General features: G+C 46.5%; 9 non-coding genes and 1 pseudogene across 9 annotated transcripts; all 10 read right to left on the bottom strand.

Moving 5' to 3' along the window:
- Positions 1 to 801: 801 nt before the first annotated feature.
- On the bottom strand, positions 802 to 992 carry LOC146055145 (U2 spliceosomal RNA). Its single transcript, XR_014468476.1, has one exon. It is a non-coding gene; the product is annotated as a U2 spliceosomal RNA (small nuclear RNA).
- Positions 993 to 2,366: 1,374 nt separating this feature from the next.
- Positions 2,367 to 2,557, bottom strand: LOC146055144 (U2 spliceosomal RNA). The gene has a single exon (XR_014468475.1). It is a non-coding gene; the product is annotated as a U2 spliceosomal RNA (small nuclear RNA).
- A 1,374-nt stretch (positions 2,558 to 3,931) lies between these two features.
- LOC146055143 (U2 spliceosomal RNA) lies at positions 3,932 to 4,122 on the bottom strand. Its single transcript, XR_014468474.1, has one exon. It is a non-coding gene; the product is annotated as a U2 spliceosomal RNA (small nuclear RNA).
- A 1,374-nt stretch (positions 4,123 to 5,496) lies between these two features.
- Positions 5,497 to 5,678, bottom strand: LOC146055114 (U2 spliceosomal RNA). The gene has a single exon (XR_014468461.1). It is a non-coding gene; the product is annotated as a U2 spliceosomal RNA (small nuclear RNA).
- A 1,117-nt stretch (positions 5,679 to 6,795) lies between these two features.
- On the bottom strand, positions 6,796 to 6,932 carry LOC146055131 (U2 spliceosomal RNA; annotated as a pseudogene).
- A 1,374-nt stretch (positions 6,933 to 8,306) lies between these two features.
- Positions 8,307 to 8,497, bottom strand: LOC146055142 (U2 spliceosomal RNA). Its single transcript, XR_014468473.1, has one exon. It is a non-coding gene; the product is annotated as a U2 spliceosomal RNA (small nuclear RNA).
- Positions 8,498 to 9,871: 1,374 nt separating this feature from the next.
- On the bottom strand, positions 9,872 to 10,062 carry LOC146055139 (U2 spliceosomal RNA). The gene has a single exon (XR_014468471.1). It is a non-coding gene; the product is annotated as a U2 spliceosomal RNA (small nuclear RNA).
- A 1,374-nt stretch (positions 10,063 to 11,436) lies between these two features.
- LOC146055138 (U2 spliceosomal RNA) lies at positions 11,437 to 11,627 on the bottom strand. Its single transcript, XR_014468470.1, has one exon. It is a non-coding gene; the product is annotated as a U2 spliceosomal RNA (small nuclear RNA).
- A 1,374-nt stretch (positions 11,628 to 13,001) lies between these two features.
- LOC146055137 (U2 spliceosomal RNA) lies at positions 13,002 to 13,192 on the bottom strand. Its single transcript, XR_014468469.1, has one exon. It is a non-coding gene; the product is annotated as a U2 spliceosomal RNA (small nuclear RNA).
- A 1,378-nt stretch (positions 13,193 to 14,570) lies between these two features.
- LOC146055136 (U2 spliceosomal RNA) lies at positions 14,571 to 14,761 on the bottom strand. Its single transcript, XR_014468468.1, has one exon. It is a non-coding gene; the product is annotated as a U2 spliceosomal RNA (small nuclear RNA).
- Between the last annotated feature and the right edge of the window lie 1,084 nt (positions 14,762 to 15,845).

Below are 15,845 nucleotides of genomic sequence, written 5' to 3'. Positions count from 1 at the left end.
CTCTATGACATCACAAGCTGCTCACTCGGAATCCGGCGGAACCTGACAGCCAGACAGTCACTTGGAACAGACAGGCAGACAGGACAGTCATGTGTAGGTGAGCTGGGTGGGCCAATGTTTTCTTTTATTGGCAGTTACCACCCAAATGATGGTCCGAAGAAGGTAAGTGATACTTTTTCTAAATCCCCCCTCTCAATGATCATCAATTGTTTGGCTCGGAAAAAAAATGGAAGAGGAAAAAAAATTCCCAAAACAAAAGAAATGAGGAAAAAAAATTCCCAAAACAAAAGAGAGAAAAGAGCGCGCAAAAAGAAAAGAAAAAAATATAAGAAATAAAGAAAGAAAGAAAGAAAGAGAGAGGAAAAAAAAAAAAACCAAGCCATTTCAAATGGAGAGGGAGGGGGGTCCAAAAATGCCATTGCTGTGATCCAGTTGATGTTTCCGTGGTAAGATCGTAGGTAAGTCACATAGTGTTTGCATATTTATTGGGAGGTCGCAGCGATTGATAAGTCCTTTAATTTAGGCAGGCTTCCGGTCTTTTGCCTAGGCCGCACATGCTGATATCAAGTGTAGTGTCACGTAAAAATATTTAACTGCCTCGATTCCAGAAAGTACAATTCAAGGAGTCAAGAAATAGTCACAAAATGATACACTGGAGGCAGGATTTCAAAGTATTTATGCACAAGGGTTAAACCTTGAAGCAGCAAATGCATGCATTTCTAAATACAAAGGTGCACAAACAATTGATACTCCAAATCAAGTGCCAGGAATGGAAATAGTCTATTTTTGGATAACAGATTAGGAAGGTGCACCGGTCCTGGAAGTACTGCAATACCAGGTCAATGCGTGGAGTGGACAGAGCAAGCTCTTCTTCCATCTCCCTGTTCTAAAAATCCATTTAATATATGGCCCCCAGATAGGGGGCGTATCAGATATTAAACTGATAAGAACAGATACTACACTTGATCTTAGCCAAAAGGCCGAGAAGCGATAACCCGAATGGGCTCCCAGCAAACCGCGCGAACCTGAATTCGGCCAGCAATACTGGTGGAGAGGAGATCAGCACCACGGACACATCTAACACACACACATCACTTCTTTGTCGTTGCAGTCTGAAAGATACCTGGCTGTACGGCAGGTGTGATTAGGACTTGAAGTGCTGGACAGGGACCGGAGGACGAGTAGCCATCCAACTGATTTTGTGATTAGGTCGTCGGCGGGCGGGAAGGGAGCCTCAGCTGGGTAGGAGGCCAAATTTGCATGTGCTCCGCCCCGTCTGTTGACGTCGCGTCAACAGACACACACCCACTAGGCAGACGACCAACAGGCAAGCAGCAGCAGCCAGCTGTCTCCTCGCTCTTTGCTGCTGCATGCCTGCCTGTGTCCCTGACGAACTGCTGCTGACTAAATCAATCAGCTAGCTGCTGCAGAGGAGAAGGAGGAATCTTGCACAATCAGGTGCAATGACGGCTTTCCTGTTTTGAGCCCATTCAGCAGCAGTAGTAGACAGTCAGATGGACAGGCATTCATGTGGCAGGACCCTTTGTGTGACATCACAATCTGCCCTCTATGACATCACAAGCTGCTCACTCGGAATCCGGCGGAACCTGACAGCCAGACAGTCACTTGGAACAGACAGGCAGACAGGACAGTCATGTGTAGGTGAGCTGGGTGGGCCAATGTTTTCTTTTATTGGCAGTTACCACCCAAATGATGGTCCGAAGAAGGTAAGTGATACTTTTTCTAAATCCCCCCTCTCAATGATCATCAATTGTTTGGCTCGGAAAAAAAATGGAAGAGGAAAAAAAATTCCCAAAACAAAAGAAATGAGGAAAAAAAATTCCCAAAACAAAAGAGAGAAAAGAGCGCGCAAAAAGAAAAGAAAAAAATATAAGAAATAAAGAAAGAAAGAAAGAAAGAGAGAGGAAAAAAAAAAAAACCAAGCCATTTCAAATGGAGAGGGAGGGGGGTCCAAAAATGCCATTGCTGTGATCCAGTTGATGTTTCCGTGGTAAGATCGTAGGTAAGTCACATAGTGTTTGCATATTTATTGGGAGGTCGCAGCGATTGATAAGTCCTTTAATTTAGGCAGGCTTCCGGTCTTTTGCCTAGGCCGCACATGCTGATATCAAGTGTAGTGTCACGTAAAAATATTTAACTGCCTCGATTCCAGAAAGTACAATTCAAGGAGTCAAGAAATAGTCACAAAATGATACACTGGAGGCAGGATTTCAAAGTATTTATGCACAAGGGTTAAACCTTGAAGCAGCAAATGCATGCATTTCTAAATACAAAGGTGCACAAACAATTGATACTCCAAATCAAGTGCCAGGAATGGAAATAGTCTATTTTTGGATAACAGATTAGGAAGGTGCACCGGTCCTGGAAGTACTGCAATACCAGGTCAATGCGTGGAGTGGACAGAGCAAGCTCTTCTTCCATCTCCCTGTTCTAAAAATCCATTTAATATATGGCCCCCAGATAGGGGGCGTATCAGATATTAAACTGATAAGAACAGATACTACACTTGATCTTAGCCAAAAGGCCGAGAAGCGATAACCCGAATGGGCTCCCAGCAAACCGCGCGAACCTGAATTCGGCCAGCAATACTGGTGGAGAGGAGATCAGCACCACGGACACATCTAACACACACACATCACTTCTTTGTCGTTGCAGTCTGAAAGATACCTGGCTGTACGGCAGGTGTGATTAGGACTTGAAGTGCTGGACAGGGACCGGAGGACGAGTAGCCATCCAACTGATTTTGTGATTAGGTCGTCGGCGGGCGGGAAGGGAGCCTCAGCTGGGTAGGAGGCCAAATTTGCATGTGCTCCGCCCCGTCTGTTGACGTCGCGTCAACAGACACACACCCACTAGGCAGACGACCAACAGGCAAGCAGCAGCAGCCAGCTGTCTCCTCGCTCTTTGCTGCTGCATGCCTGCCTGTGTCCCTGACGAACTGCTGCTGACTAAATCAATCAGCTAGCTGCTGCAGAGGAGAAGGAGGAATCTTGCACAATCAGGTGCAATGACGGCTTTCCTGTTTTGAGCCCATTCAGCAGCAGTAGTAGACAGTCAGATGGACAGGCATTCATGTGGCAGGACCCTTTGTGTGACATCACAATCTGCCCTCTATGACATCACAAGCTGCTCACTCGGAATCCGGCGGAACCTGACAGCCAGACAGTCACTTGGAACAGACAGGCAGACAGGACAGTCATGTGTAGGTGAGCTGGGTGGGCCAATGTTTTCTTTTATTGGCAGTTACCACCCAAATGATGGTCCGAAGAAGGTAAGTGATACTTTTTCTAAATCCCCCCTCTCAATGATCATCAATTGTTTGGCTCGGAAAAAAAATGGAAGAGGAAAAAAAATTCCCAAAACAAAAGAAATGAGGAAAAAAAATTCCCAAAACAAAAGAGAGAAAAGAGCGCGCAAAAAGAAAAGAAAAAAATATAAGAAATAAAGAAAGAAAGAAAGAAAGAGAGAGGAAAAAAAAAAAAACCAAGCCATTTCAAATGGAGAGGGAGGGGGGTCCAAAAATGCCATTGCTGTGATCCAGTTGATGTTTCCGTGGTAAGATCGTAGGTAAGTCACATAGTGTTTGCATATTTATTGGGAGGTCGCAGCGATTGATAAGTCCTTTAATTTAGGCAGGCTTCCGGTCTTTTGCCTAGGCCGCACATGCTGATATCAAGTGTAGTGTCACGTAAAAATATTTAACTGCCTCGATTCCAGAAAGTACAATTCAAGGAGTCAAGAAATAGTCACAAAATGATACACTGGAGGCAGGATTTCAAAGTATTTATGCACAAGGGTTAAACCTTGAAGCAGCAAATGCATGCATTTCTAAATACAAAGGTGCACAAACAATTGATACTCCAAATCAAGTGCCAGGAATGGAAATAGTCTATTTTTGGATAACAGATTAGGAAGGTGCACCGGTCCTGGAAGTACTGCAATACCAGGTCAATGCGTGGAGTGGACAGAGCAAGCTCTTCTTCCATCTCCCTGTTCTAAAAATCCATTTAATATATGGCCCCCAGATAGGGGGCGTATCAGATATTAAACTGATAAGAACAGATACTACACTTGATCTTAGCCAAAAGGCCGAGAAGCGATAACCCGAATGGGCTCCCAGCAAACCGCGCGAACCTGAATTCGGCCAGCAATACTGGTGGAGAGGAGATCAGCACCACGGACACATCTAACACACACACATCACTTCTTTGTCGTTGCAGTCTGAAAGATACCTGGCTGTACGGCAGGTGTGATTAGGACTTGAAGTGCTGGACAGGGACCGGAGGACGAGTAGCCATCCAACTGATTTTGTGATTAGGTCGTCGGCGGGCGGGAAGGGAGCCTCAGCTGGGTAGGAGGCCAAATTTGCATGTGCTCCGCCCCGTCTGTTGACGTCGCGTCAACAGACACACACCCACTAGGCAGACGACCAACAGGCAAGCAGCAGCAGCCAGCTGTCTCCTCGCTCTTTGCTGCTGCATGCCTGCCTGTGTCCCTGACGAACTGCTGCTGACTAAATCAATCAGCTAGCTGCTGCAGAGGAGAAGGAGGAATCTTGCACAATCAGGTGCAATGACGGCTTTCCTGTTTTGAGCCCATTCAGCAGCAGTAGTAGACAGTCAGATGGACAGGCATTCATGTGGCAGGACCCTTTGTGTGACATCACAATCTGCCCTCTATGACATCACAAGCTGCTCACTCGGAATCCGGCGGAACCTGACAGCCAGACAGTCACTTGGAACAGACAGGCAGACAGGACAGTCATGTGTAGGTGAGCTGGGTGGGCCAATGTTTTCTTTTATTGGCAGTTACCACCCAAATGATGGTCCGAAGAAGGTAAGTGATACTTTTTCTAAATCCCCCCTCTCAATGATCATCAATTGTTTGGCTCGGAAAAAAAATGGAAGAGGAAAAAAAATTCCCAAAACAAAAGAAATGAGGAAAAAAAATTCCCAAAACAAAAGAGAGAAAAGAGCGCGCAAAAAGAAAAGAAAAAAATATAAGAAATAAAGAAAGAAAGAAAGAAAGAGAGAGGAAAAAAAAAAAAACCAAGCCATTTCAAATGGAGAGGGAGGGGGGTCCAAAAATGCCATTGCTGTGATCCAGTTGATGTTTCCGTGGTAAGATCGTAGGTAAGTCACATAGTGTTTGCATATTTATTGGGAGGTCGCAGCGATTGATAAGTCCTTTAATTTAGGCAGGCTTCCGGTCTTTTGCCTAGGCCGCACATGCTGATATCAAGTGTAGTGTCACGTAAAAATATTTAACTGCCTCGATTCCAGAAAGTACAATTCAAGGAGTCAAGAAATAGTCACAAAATGATACACTGGAGGCAGGATTTCAAAGTATTTATGCACAAGGGTTAAACCTTGAAGCAGCAAATGCATGCATTTCTAAATACAAAGGTGCACAAACAATTGATACTCCAAATCAAGTGCCAGGAATGGAAATAGTCTATTTTTGGATAACAGATTAGGAAGGTGCACCGGTCCTGGAAGTACTGCAATACCAGGTCAATGCGTGGAGTGGACAGAGCAAGCTCTTCTTCCATCTCCCTGTTCTAAAAATCCATTTAATATATGGCCCCCAGATAGGGGGCGTATCAGATATTAAACTGATAAGAACAGATGAGTTTGAATTTGAAGAAACTCAGGGAGCCCGAGGTGTGCTCCCACCACCACCAGTGACGTGACTAAACGCGTGCACAGGGGGCAGCCGTACGAACGTGTGGCCCTCTCCCAAAGGAGAAAGGCCCCATGGTTCCCCTAACCCCCCTCAACCATAAGGCCAAGGAAGGGAAAAAAGGGATCGGTGGGTCCTCTTCGCCGAAGCTTAGAGAGACCCGCTTTTCCTCCACCCCCGGAAGGGTTTCGGACAGTGGGTCCTCCGCAGCCCGTGCTTTGGAGAGACCCGACTTAGGCTTCCCTCCGCCTTGCGGCTCGGGGTTGCCCTCGAGGGAACCGGGACTCTCCCCAGAAGGTGAAGAGTCCCAGTCACGTTTGGGGAACGGAAGGCCCGTTAGGGACAGCCGCACTACCCAAATGAAAAAACGTGACAAACTAACGAAAAACGTGAAGTGCAAAACGTGCAAATCATAAAAAGAAAAGAATAAGGCCCTAGCCAGAAGGCCGGGGGGGGGGTGTGAAAAATTGTCCTACCCCATCCAAAAGGACAGGGTAAGGACGTGAAGCGCTAACCTAAAGGGAAGTGCGCAGTGCAAGTGCCATTCGTGCAAGGTGACTTGGGATCACCCGTGCATGTCCGGCACCCCCGAGTTTCCCCGGGGGCACAGTGCAGCCTCGGACTCCAGGCAGCCGACCCTTCAGCGTCCGACCAAGCTTTTCTCCGTCTCACCAGCAGGCATTTTCCAGCCCCCGGCATGGGAATGGGTACTCCACTGGGCCTTTCGAAAGACTCCCTTAGGGGCTGCACCCCCTCCGGAAGAGCAATCTACTCAGTCCCAGTGTTTCTCCGCTCCCAGGGTTAAGGTACTAAGCTGGGCCTTTCGCGGTCTCCCCATCAGAGGCTACGAACCTCTGGAACAGGAGCCATCTACTCAGTCCCAACCTTTCTCCGCTCCCTGGGATTGGATACTAGACTGAGCCTTTCGCTGACTCATCCTTCGGGGGCTACAAACCCCGTCAAGAGAGTCAAACTACTAGGCCCAGTGTTTCTCCCCCCCTCTTACCAGTGGATTTACGGAAACAACACCTCCTACCAAAGGCAGAGGTGAAGATACTTAGTGAGACTTTTCACTACTCCCGGGAAAAAACAGAGGGGTCCCACACCCTCCGCCCATCAGAGCAGCTACTCAGTCTCACCTTTCTCTATTCTCTGCCAGAGGCTAGTCCATACCCAACTGATAAGAACAGATACTACACTTGATCTTAGCCAAAAGGCCGAGAAGCGATAACCCGAATGGGCTCCCAGCAAACCGCGCGAACCTGAATTCGGCCAGCAATACTGGTGGAGAGGAGATCAGCACCACGGACACATCTAACACACACACATCACTTCTTTGTCGTTGCAGTCTGAAAGATACCTGGCTGTACGGCAGGTGTGATTAGGACTTGAAGTGCTGGACAGGGACCGGAGGACGAGTAGCCATCCAACTGATTTTGTGATTAGGTCGTCGGCGGGCGGGAAGGGAGCCTCAGCTGGGTAGGAGGCCAAATTTGCATGTGCTCCGCCCCGTCTGTTGACGTCGCGTCAACAGACACACACCCACTAGGCAGACGACCAACAGGCAAGCAGCAGCAGCCAGCTGTCTCCTCGCTCTTTGCTGCTGCATGCCTGCCTGTGTCCCTGACGAACTGCTGCTGACTAAATCAATCAGCTAGCTGCTGCAGAGGAGAAGGAGGAATCTTGCACAATCAGGTGCAATGACGGCTTTCCTGTTTTGAGCCCATTCAGCAGCAGTAGTAGACAGTCAGATGGACAGGCATTCATGTGGCAGGACCCTTTGTGTGACATCACAATCTGCCCTCTATGACATCACAAGCTGCTCACTCGGAATCCGGCGGAACCTGACAGCCAGACAGTCACTTGGAACAGACAGGCAGACAGGACAGTCATGTGTAGGTGAGCTGGGTGGGCCAATGTTTTCTTTTATTGGCAGTTACCACCCAAATGATGGTCCGAAGAAGGTAAGTGATACTTTTTCTAAATCCCCCCTCTCAATGATCATCAATTGTTTGGCTCGGAAAAAAAATGGAAGAGGAAAAAAAATTCCCAAAACAAAAGAAATGAGGAAAAAAAATTCCCAAAACAAAAGAGAGAAAAGAGCGCGCAAAAAGAAAAGAAAAAAATATAAGAAATAAAGAAAGAAAGAAAGAAAGAGAGAGGAAAAAAAAAAAAACCAAGCCATTTCAAATGGAGAGGGAGGGGGGTCCAAAAATGCCATTGCTGTGATCCAGTTGATGTTTCCGTGGTAAGATCGTAGGTAAGTCACATAGTGTTTGCATATTTATTGGGAGGTCGCAGCGATTGATAAGTCCTTTAATTTAGGCAGGCTTCCGGTCTTTTGCCTAGGCCGCACATGCTGATATCAAGTGTAGTGTCACGTAAAAATATTTAACTGCCTCGATTCCAGAAAGTACAATTCAAGGAGTCAAGAAATAGTCACAAAATGATACACTGGAGGCAGGATTTCAAAGTATTTATGCACAAGGGTTAAACCTTGAAGCAGCAAATGCATGCATTTCTAAATACAAAGGTGCACAAACAATTGATACTCCAAATCAAGTGCCAGGAATGGAAATAGTCTATTTTTGGATAACAGATTAGGAAGGTGCACCGGTCCTGGAAGTACTGCAATACCAGGTCAATGCGTGGAGTGGACAGAGCAAGCTCTTCTTCCATCTCCCTGTTCTAAAAATCCATTTAATATATGGCCCCCAGATAGGGGGCGTATCAGATATTAAACTGATAAGAACAGATACTACACTTGATCTTAGCCAAAAGGCCGAGAAGCGATAACCCGAATGGGCTCCCAGCAAACCGCGCGAACCTGAATTCGGCCAGCAATACTGGTGGAGAGGAGATCAGCACCACGGACACATCTAACACACACACATCACTTCTTTGTCGTTGCAGTCTGAAAGATACCTGGCTGTACGGCAGGTGTGATTAGGACTTGAAGTGCTGGACAGGGACCGGAGGACGAGTAGCCATCCAACTGATTTTGTGATTAGGTCGTCGGCGGGCGGGAAGGGAGCCTCAGCTGGGTAGGAGGCCAAATTTGCATGTGCTCCGCCCCGTCTGTTGACGTCGCGTCAACAGACACACACCCACTAGGCAGACGACCAACAGGCAAGCAGCAGCAGCCAGCTGTCTCCTCGCTCTTTGCTGCTGCATGCCTGCCTGTGTCCCTGACGAACTGCTGCTGACTAAATCAATCAGCTAGCTGCTGCAGAGGAGAAGGAGGAATCTTGCACAATCAGGTGCAATGACGGCTTTCCTGTTTTGAGCCCATTCAGCAGCAGTAGTAGACAGTCAGATGGACAGGCATTCATGTGGCAGGACCCTTTGTGTGACATCACAATCTGCCCTCTATGACATCACAAGCTGCTCACTCGGAATCCGGCGGAACCTGACAGCCAGACAGTCACTTGGAACAGACAGGCAGACAGGACAGTCATGTGTAGGTGAGCTGGGTGGGCCAATGTTTTCTTTTATTGGCAGTTACCACCCAAATGATGGTCCGAAGAAGGTAAGTGATACTTTTTCTAAATCCCCCCTCTCAATGATCATCAATTGTTTGGCTCGGAAAAAAAATGGAAGAGGAAAAAAAATTCCCAAAACAAAAGAAATGAGGAAAAAAAATTCCCAAAACAAAAGAGAGAAAAGAGCGCGCAAAAAGAAAAGAAAAAAATATAAGAAATAAAGAAAGAAAGAAAGAAAGAGAGAGGAAAAAAAAAAAAACCAAGCCATTTCAAATGGAGAGGGAGGGGGGTCCAAAAATGCCATTGCTGTGATCCAGTTGATGTTTCCGTGGTAAGATCGTAGGTAAGTCACATAGTGTTTGCATATTTATTGGGAGGTCGCAGCGATTGATAAGTCCTTTAATTTAGGCAGGCTTCCGGTCTTTTGCCTAGGCCGCACATGCTGATATCAAGTGTAGTGTCACGTAAAAATATTTAACTGCCTCGATTCCAGAAAGTACAATTCAAGGAGTCAAGAAATAGTCACAAAATGATACACTGGAGGCAGGATTTCAAAGTATTTATGCACAAGGGTTAAACCTTGAAGCAGCAAATGCATGCATTTCTAAATACAAAGGTGCACAAACAATTGATACTCCAAATCAAGTGCCAGGAATGGAAATAGTCTATTTTTGGATAACAGATTAGGAAGGTGCACCGGTCCTGGAAGTACTGCAATACCAGGTCAATGCGTGGAGTGGACAGAGCAAGCTCTTCTTCCATCTCCCTGTTCTAAAAATCCATTTAATATATGGCCCCCAGATAGGGGGCGTATCAGATATTAAACTGATAAGAACAGATACTACACTTGATCTTAGCCAAAAGGCCGAGAAGCGATAACCCGAATGGGCTCCCAGCAAACCGCGCGAACCTGAATTCGGCCAGCAATACTGGTGGAGAGGAGATCAGCACCACGGACACATCTAACACACACACATCACTTCTTTGTCGTTGCAGTCTGAAAGATACCTGGCTGTACGGCAGGTGTGATTAGGACTTGAAGTGCTGGACAGGGACCGGAGGACGAGTAGCCATCCAACTGATTTTGTGATTAGGTCGTCGGCGGGCGGGAAGGGAGCCTCAGCTGGGTAGGAGGCCAAATTTGCATGTGCTCCGCCCCGTCTGTTGACGTCGCGTCAACAGACACACACCCACTAGGCAGACGACCAACAGGCAAGCAGCAGCAGCCAGCTGTCTCCTCGCTCTTTGCTGCTGCATGCCTGCCTGTGTCCCTGACGAACTGCTGCTGACTAAATCAATCAGCTAGCTGCTGCAGAGGAGAAGGAGGAATCTTGCACAATCAGGTGCAATGACGGCTTTCCTGTTTTGAGCCCATTCAGCAGCAGTAGTAGACAGTCAGATGGACAGGCATTCATGTGGCAGGACCCTTTGTGTGACATCACAATCTGCCCTCTATGACATCACAAGCTGCTCACTCGGAATCCGGCGGAACCTGACAGCCAGACAGTCACTTGGAACAGACAGGCAGACAGGACAGTCATGTGTAGGTGAGCTGGGTGGGCCAATGTTTTCTTTTATTGGCAGTTACCACCCAAATGATGGTCCGAAGAAGGTAAGTGATACTTTTTCTAAATCCCCCCTCTCAATGATCATCAATTGTTTGGCTCGGAAAAAAAATGGAAGAGGAAAAAAAATTCCCAAAACAAAAGAAATGAGGAAAAAAAATTCCCAAAACAAAAGAGAGAAAAGAGCGCGCAAAAAGAAAAGAAAAAAATATAAGAAATAAAGAAAGAAAGAAAGAAAGAGAGAGGAAAAAAAAAAAAACCAAGCCATTTCAAATGGAGAGGGAGGGGGGTCCAAAAATGCCATTGCTGTGATCCAGTTGATGTTTCCGTGGTAAGATCGTAGGTAAGTCACATAGTGTTTGCATATTTATTGGGAGGTCGCAGCGATTGATAAGTCCTTTAATTTAGGCAGGCTTCCGGTCTTTTGCCTAGGCCGCACATGCTGATATCAAGTGTAGTGTCACGTAAAAATATTTAACTGCCTCGATTCCAGAAAGTACAATTCAAGGAGTCAAGAAATAGTCACAAAATGATACACTGGAGGCAGGATTTCAAAGTATTTATGCACAAGGGTTAAACCTTGAAGCAGCAAATGCATGCATTTCTAAATACAAAGGTGCACAAACAATTGATACTCCAAATCAAGTGCCAGGAATGGAAATAGTCTATTTTTGGATAACAGATTAGGAAGGTGCACCGGTCCTGGAAGTACTGCAATACCAGGTCAATGCGTGGAGTGGACAGAGCAAGCTCTTCTTCCATCTCCCTGTTCTAAAAATCCATTTAATATATGGCCCCCAGATAGGGGGCGTATCAGATATTAAACTGATAAGAACAGATACTACACTTGATCTTAGCCAAAAGGCCGAGAAGCGATAACCCGAATGGGCTCCCAGCAAACCGCGCGAACCTGAATTCGGCCAGCAATACTGGTGGAGAGGAGATCAGCACCACGGACACATCTAACACACACACATCACTTCTTTGTCGTTGCAGTCTGAAAGATACCTGGCTGTACGGCAGGTGTGATTAGGACTTGAAGTGCTGGACAGGGACCGGAGGACGAGTAGCCATCCAACTGATTTTGTGATTAGGTCGTCGGCGGGCGGGAAGGGAGCCTCAGCTGGGTAGGAGGCCAAATTTGCATGTGCTCCGCCCCGTCTGTTGACGTCGCGTCAACAGACACACACCCACTAGGCAGACGACCAACAGGCAAGCAGCAGCAGCCAGCTGTCTCCTCGCTCTTTGCTGCTGCATGCCTGCCTGTGTCCCTGACGAACTGCTGCTGACTAAATCAATCAGCTAGCTGCTGCAGAGGAGAAGGAGGAATCTTGCACAATCAGGTGCAATGACGGCTTTCCTGTTTTGAGCCCATTCAGCAGCAGTAGTAGACAGTCAGATGGACAGGCATTCATGTGGCAGGACCCTTTGTGTGACATCACAATCTGCCCTCTATGACATCACAAGCTGCTCACTCGGAATCCGGCGGAACCTGACAGCCAGACAGTCACTTGGAACAGACAGGCAGACAGGACAGTCATGTGTAGGTGAGCTGGGTGGGCCAATGTTTTCTTTTATTGGCAGTTACCACCCAAATGATGGTCCGAAGAAGGTAAGTGATACTTTTTCTAAATCCCCCCTCTCAATGATCATCAATTGTTTGGCTCGGAAAAAAAATGGAAGAGGAAAAAAAATTCCCAAAACAAAAGAAATGAGGAAAAAAAATTCCCAAAACAAAAGAGAGAAAAGAGCGCGCAAAAAGAAAAGAAAAAAATATAAGAAATAAAGAAAGAAAGAAAGAAAGAGAGAGGAAAAAAAAAAAAACCAAGCCATTTCAAATGGAGAGGGAGGGGGGTCCAAAAATGCCATTGCTGTGATCCAGTTGATGTTTCCGTGGTAAGATCGTAGGTAAGTCACATAGTGTTTGCATATTTATTGGGAGGTCGCAGCGATTGATAAGTCCTTTAATTTAGGCAGGCTTCCGGTCTTTTGCCTAGGCCGCACATGCTGATATCAAGTGTAGTGTCACGTAAAAATATTTAACTGCCTCGATTCCAGAAAGTACAATTCAAGGAGTCAAGAAATAGTCACAAAATGATACACTGGAGGCAGGATTTCAAAGTATTTATGCACAAGGGTTAAACCTTGAAGCAGCAAATGCATGCATTTCTAAATACAAAGGTGCACAAACAATTGATACTCCAAATCAAGTGCCAGGAATGGAAATAGTCTATTTTTGGATAACAGATTAGGAAGGTGCACCGGTCCTGGAAGTACTGCAATACCAGGTCAATGCGTGGAGTGGACAGAGCAAGCTCTTCTTCCATCTCCCTGTTCTAAAAATCCATTTAATATATGGCCCCCAGATAGGGGGCGTATCAGATATTAAACTGATAAGAACAGATACTACACTTGATCTTAGCCAAAAGGCCGAGAAGCGATAACCCGAATGGGCTCCCAGCAAACCGCGCGAACCTGAATTCGGCCAGCAATACTGGTGGAGAGGAGATCAGCACCACGGACACATCTAACACACACACATCACTTCTTTGTCGTTGCAGTCTGAAAGATACCTGGCTGTACGGCAGGTGTGATTAGGACTTGAAGTGCTGGACAGGGACCGGAGGACGAGTAGCCATCCAACTGATTTTGTGATTAGGTCGTCGGCGGGCGGGAAGGGAGCCTCAGCTGGGTAGGAGGCCAAATTTGCATGTGCTCCGCCCCGTCTGTTGACGTCGCGTCAACAGACACACACCCACTAGGCAGACGACCAACAGGCAAGCAGCAGCAGCCAGCTGTCTCCTCGCTCTTTGCTGCTGCATGCCTGCCTGTGTCCCTGACGAACTGCTGCTGACTAAATCAATCAGCTAGCTGCTGCAGAGGAGAAGGAGGAATCTTGCACAATCAGGTGCAATGACGGCTTTCCTGTTTTGAGCCCATTCAGCAGCAGTAGTAGACAGTCAGATGGACAGGCATTCATGTGGCAGGACCCTTTGTGTGACATCACAATCTGCCCTCTATGACATCACAAGCTGCTCACTCGGAATCCGGCGGAACCTGACAGCCAGACAGTCACTTGGAACAGACAGGCAGACAGGACAGTCATGTGTAGGTGAGCTGGGTGGGCCAATGTTTTCTTTTATTGGCAGTTACCACCCAAATGATGGTCCGAAGAAGGTAAGTGATACTTTTTCTAAATCCCCCCTCTCAATGATCATCAATTGTTTGGCTCGGAAAAAAAATGGAAGAGGAAAAAAAATTCCCAAAACAAAAGAAATGAGGAAAAAAAATTCCCAAAACAAAAGAGAGAAAAGAGCGCGCAAAAAGAAAAGAAAAAAATATAAGAAATAAAGAAAGAAAGAAAGAAAGAAAGAGAGAGGAAAAAAAAAAAAACCAAGCCATTTCAAATGGAGAGGGAGGGGGGTCCAAAAATGCCATTGCTGTGATCCAGTTGATGTTTCCGTGGTAAGATCGTAGGTAAGTCACATAGTGTTTGCATATTTATTGGGAGGTCGCAGCGATTGATAAGTCCTTTAATTTAGGCAGGCTTCCGGTCTTTTGCCTAGGCCGCACATGCTGATATCAAGTGTAGTGTCACGTAAAAATATTTAACTGCCTCGATTCCAGAAAGTACAATTCAAGGAGTCAAGAAATAGTCACAAAATGATACACTGGAGGCAGGATTTCAAAGTATTTATGCACAAGGGTTAAACCTTGAAGCAGCAAATGCATGCATTTCTAAATACAAAGGTGCACAAACAATTGATACTCCAAATCAAGTGCCAGGAATGGAAATAGTCTATTTTTGGATAACAGATTAGGAAGGTGCACCGGTCCTGGAAGTACTGCAATACCAGGTCAATGCGTGGAGTGGACAGAGCAAGCTCTTCTTCCATCTCCCTGTTCTAAAAATCCATTTAATATATGGCCCCCAGATAGGGGGCGTATCAGATATTAAACTGATAAGAACAGATACTACACTTGATCTTAGCCAAAAGGCCGAGAAGCGATAACCCGAATGGGCTCCCAGCAAACCGCGCGAACCTGAATTCGGCCAGCAATACTGGTGGAGAGGAGATCAGCACCACGGACACATCTAACACACACACATCACTTCTTTGTCGTTGCAGTCTGAAAGATACCTGGCTGTACGGCAGGTGTGATTAGGACTTGAAGTGCTGGACAGGGACCGGAGGACGAGTAGCCATCCAACTGATTTTGTGATTAGGTCGTCGGCGGGCGGGAAGGGAGCCTCAGCTGGGTAGGAGGCCAAATTTGCATGTGCTCCGCCCCGTCTGTTGACGTCGCGTCAACAGACACACACCCACTAGGCAGACGACCAACAGGCAAGCAGCAGCAGCCAGCTGTCTCCTCGCTCTTTGCTGCTGCATGCCTGCCTGTGTCCCTGACGAACTGCTGCTGACTAAATCAATCAGCTAGCTGCTGCAGAGGAGAAGGAGGAATCTTGCACAATCAGGTGCAATGACGGCTTTCCTGTTTTGAGCCCATTCAGCAGCAGTAGTAGACAGTCAGATGGACAGGCATTCATGTGGCAGGACCCTTTGTGTGACATCACAATCTGCCCTCTATGACATCACAAGCTGCTCACTCGGAATCCGGCGGAACCTGACAGCCAGACAGTCACTTGGAACAGACAGGCAGACAGGACAGTCATGTGTAGGTGAGCTGGGTGGGCCAATGTTTTCTTTTATTGGCAGTTACCACCCAAATGATGGTCCGAAGAAGGTAAGTGATACTTTTTCTAAATCCCCCCTCTCAATGATCATCAATTGTTTGGCTCGGAAAAAAAATGGAAGAGGAAAAAAAATTCCCAAAACAAAAGAAATGAGGAAAAAAAATTCCCAAAACAAAAGAGAGAAAAGAGCGCGCAAAAAGAAAAGAAAAAAATATAAGAAATAAAGAAAGAAAGAAAGAAAGAGAGAGGAAAAAAAAAAAAACCAAGCCATTTCAAATGGAGAGGGAGGGGGGTCCAAAAATGCCATTGCTGTGATCCAGTTGATGTTTCCGTGGTAAGATCGTAGGTAAGTCACATAGTGTTTGCATATTTATTGGGAGGTCGCAGCGATTGATAAGT

Source organism: Crinia signifera, unplaced genomic scaffold (genome assembly GCF_055691185.1).
Source record: "Crinia signifera unplaced genomic scaffold, ASM5569118v1 HAP2_SCAFFOLD_333, whole genome shotgun sequence".
Classification (NCBI taxonomy): Eukaryota; Metazoa; Chordata; class Amphibia; order Anura; family Myobatrachidae; genus Crinia; species Crinia signifera.
This window is presented reverse-complemented; position numbering and strand designations above follow the sequence as displayed.